Source organism: Triticum dicoccoides, chromosome 3B, assembly GCF_002162155.2.
Source record: "Triticum dicoccoides isolate Atlit2015 ecotype Zavitan chromosome 3B, WEW_v2.0, whole genome shotgun sequence".
In the NCBI taxonomy this organism is placed as follows: domain Eukaryota; kingdom Viridiplantae; phylum Streptophyta; class Magnoliopsida; order Poales; family Poaceae; genus Triticum; species Triticum dicoccoides.
The window spans coordinates 583,334,120-583,338,641 of record NC_041385.1 but is presented as its reverse complement, the minus strand read 5'-3'; positions in this window follow the sequence as shown (position 1 = coordinate 583,338,641).

The following is a 4,522-nucleotide window of genomic DNA, read 5'->3' as shown; positions in this document are numbered from 1 at the left end:
ATAATCATCAATAGCAGTCAAGCAGGATGTAGGCTTTTACCTCCACCATGAGGGGCCGGACTGGGTAAAATTTGAGTCTCTCAATTCCGACCAATCCCGTTCAAGCTACCACCTAGTTGCGATGGCCTCACAACTTAATCCTTTCACGAGGACATCTGGCGTGATAAAACCACGACACAGAGTGTTCCAGTGTTGAGGAGACTATCTTTTGAAGCGCAAGAGTAAGGAGTTCATCATCAACAACAACATCTATTACCTTTTGAAGAGTGGTGTCTGCTAAATTGGTTAGGTGTCACTTGGGAGCCTCCAAGCTCGTGGAGTTGAACCAAAAAATTTGTAAGGTCAAGTAGATCGCCTACTTCGTGAAGATCTACCCAGAGTGAGGCTAGTCCTTTGTGGGAGTAAGACCGTGATGGCGTAGATAAGGTTGCCTTTTCATGGACCCTTCATGGGTAGAGCCGTTTGTGGATTCACGCAATATGTCAGATAATACTTGGGCGTATATGGTCTATGACAACATACTTCAGGCGGAGGGATGGCGATGATGTGGTACCTATGATGGATGACGCTGGAAACCGTCCAACGGACGGCGAGGTGTGCATGCTGACTCCGACCACCGATGAGTGCTTGCTTCCTAATGGTCTGTACATTTGACCAATTATGCAACACACATGTAATTTGTGCTTGTTCAACAATGTTGCCTAGAAACATTTGAACTTTCAATTGTCCAGTCGTGTGTTGGAGCATTTGTCATCTTCCATATTTTAAGATGATTAAAAACTTAATGTTGACTTATAAGGCAAGAGGTTCATAATTTTGGAGCTTTAGTCATCTTCCATATCTATAATTTATAATCTATAATATCTAAATAATCCATCCCCACTATCCTTTTTCTCTTGACATGCAGCCTGTCCACCTCATCGTTGTGCCACATCAACGATACTATGTTTATTTTCCAGTCCATCAGCTATGCCACATCATCATTTTCAATTTTATATTTGTTAGCAATAAATCTACCCCTAGATCTTATTTTTGATGCTAAAAAGATTCCAGCCATAAGCGGTTCTTTTGGCTTCCATTGGTCGCTCCGCATCCCTCCACAATCCGCTTCCCGCGTTTCACCTCCCTCCTCTACGCACACATGTTGGTGATTTTTGTGTTTTTCCTCAACACGCTCCGCTTCGTCTCTTCACACACCGATTCACCTCCTGATTCCCCATCAGGTCATGGCAGCCTCCTGCCCTCCTCCCGCCTGGCTGTCTTCTCTAATCTCCATGACAATCCCTCTACCTGTTTAGCTTCTTCAATCTCCATCAAATCCATATGTATGCAACCTAAGAATTGATCATTCCGCAGTACAACCAACCGATGGCTCCACCTTCCATGGCTCCTCGCCTGCAGAGAACTGTCTACAAAGCTTCTTCGCAAATATAAGATAATCACCTCCATCGGCCTTTCAGCTATCTTCAAATCCATGGTGCTATAAATGCGTCAGACAATGAAGCTCCTGGTTCTATCAGCTCCTGCGACTCACCCGGTCCTCTTCTTGCTGTGGCACTCTTGGTTACTCTGTTCTTTTCGGCCAACACCGGCAACGTCCTACACACCTACCATGGATGGAGAGCGTCGAGGAAATCGTCATTGCTGGCGTCTGGCTCGCTGGACTCGCGATGGCCCTGAGGTTGCACGAGTAATTGAAGAATCGTCTTGATTGGTTCCATGTCAGAGTGTCTACAAGGCGTTTGATGAAAATTTAATTATCTTGCACTTCAAATTTTGTATATGTAAATTTTACTCCCCTACTTTGGTAGAGTTGTTCATTTTTTTCTACTATATCTGTTCATAATTTTCAGCTTTGGAATAAAAGAAGTTCAACAGGTATGCCCTTAACACATTCAACCATTAATTCTCAGTTATCATTCAGCTATGCACACGTTGCTCTTAGGTTGCTTTAATTCATCCGATACAGCTAAACAGTTATGTACTACAGCCATGGCAATTCATGACGCTAAGGAGGCGTAGCCTACTTATTAATTATGGTTCCAAAATATATTACTTCTCGATCTATACATCCTTTTATGTTTACTCATTTGATCCAAGAGAATCCGGCATAATATTTCTGACAAAATCAACATGTACACTGATCGCCTTACATTTTCCGTTTAATTACAATTTCATATGTTTTTATCAAGTGAGCTTTCTCCATGTCAAAGAATCTATGTTAAACATATGGGTTGCACGAAACACTAGGTACATGTGGATTTTTCTTTGGTATAGCCTGTGTGTTTGTATGTGTGACAACCCATATTTTGAACTCAGTTACCTGCGTCTACTAGGTGTGCACCCCTGTCATGTTTGTCCGGAATCCACAACGTCCACAATTGATTGCTGCATATTGATGTTCACTACTTCCAATTTTCTTTGCTTACCGTTCTCTCATGGTTCCAGCTTGATCTTGCTTTACTTCCAAAACCATTTCTCCTCATATTTAACTATAAACCAATGCATACTACAAAGTTCCGCAACAACGCGCAACGTATCTTCTAGTTTTAACATGCTTAGAAACTTAATGTTGACTTCTAAACCAAAAGGTTTATATTTTGAGTATCCAAGTTATAGGTTTAATGAGAGCTTTTGGCATTGGTCATAGGCTTACTCAGTTAATCATTCTGCATGAATTGGATAAAGCGAACATATTCTCCTTCAGATTTCCTTTTTGTGTTCTTAGTTGCTTAAAGGGAGTGGGTGATCCTTAGCATTGGCCTCTGGTTGTCTTATCATTGTTATTTTCAGTTTCAAACAAAGTAAAGATCTATATTTAGTTTGTTAATCTTACTTGTTCATTGCTCGACTCGAGGGAGGGGCTCTATATAGCTGTTTTGCCTTCTTTCTTGGACTCTCGGGTGAGCGCTTAGGCCAATGTAATGTACTTTTGACTAATTGCACGCACATTCCAAGTTTTCAACAGAGATAATGGTGTGTTACTAATTAGCTTTGCATGCATGCTCGCAACACAAAGTACCATTGAGATATTTCTTTATTCCTGTTGCAACGCACGAGCATGTTTGCTAGTCACCCCTAACATGAAAATTCTGCTTTCTTCCCGCCTCACTCAAGTGAAACGGTTCCAAGAGCATTCCACCACCCACCACCGTCCCTTTCTTACCTGACCTCCAGAAGAAGTAAGCACTGGCGGTGAGGCACCAACTGGGGGACGAGGATCTCTTACGTAATGCAGGACGTGGTTGAGGCATCCACATGTGGATCCAGGAGTAGATTGGTCCATCTATCAATGACCCAACTGCACCATGCAACACGTTAGGGGAGTTGAGTCAATGATTCTGTTATTGGTGCATCAACTAACTCGCTGACGCTAGCGATGTCGCCAACTACTACAAATGGGAAAACGTTGAGGAAGTGTAGATTTGCAAGCCATATGAGACGTTTCAGTGGTCGAATACCACACCAACACAATGCTCGCCGCCACATCCATGGATGACGAGGTTCACTATGTGGCGCACACACATTTTTCTTGTTACTATTATTGAAAGAATAGCTAGGGTTTCTCTAACTTAAATCACGTGACTTTATGGTGTCTGACCCATGTGTCCCACAAACAAATTGGTCCACGAATCACAACCACCCAAAATTATATTTATAGGCAACTTATAAGTAGAGAATCTTGATCCCAATATATAGAAAGATCTCACAGTAATTTTCTGTTTTTATACAAAGAGTTACTATATCTCTATTCCTAATGGACGAATTGGTTGAATAGTCCCCCCACTTTCAACCGGTTTATTTTCAACCGGTTTTTCTTCGTCCCACCTCCCACCAGCCCCTCCCACCGGTTTTTCTCTTTTCTCGTCTGACCGGCAATACCCAACGTATTTATGGTAATCTCTACTCCTAATGGACGAATTGGTTGAATAGTCCCCACACTTTCAACCGGTTTATTTTCAACCGGTTTTTCTTCGTCCCACCTCCCACCAGCCCCTCCCACCGGTTTTTCTCTTTTCTCGTCTGATCGGCAATACCCAACGTATTTATGGTAATCAATCATAATTAATCCACGTATATTAATTATCAATCCAGGTATGGTAAGGTCATAACTCAGGAAATTTTGAATATGGCAATTATATGGTAATAAATTTAAATTACCCCAAAGGCTATCAATCTAGATATGGTAAGGCCATAACTCGGGAAATATCGAATATGGTAATAAATTTAAATTACCACCAGGTATGGTAAGGCTATCCACGTATAGTAATAAATCACATAGTAATAAATCATAATTAATCCACGTATAGTAATAAATCAATCCAGGTATGGTAAGGTCATAACTCAGGAAATTTTGAATATGGTAATAAATTTAAATTACCCCAAAGGCTATCAATCCAGGTATGGTAAGGCCATAAATCGGGAAATATCGAATATGGTAATAAATTTAAATTACCCCAAAGGCTACCAATCCAGGTATGGTAAGGCCATAACTCGGGAAATATCAAATATGGTAATAAAT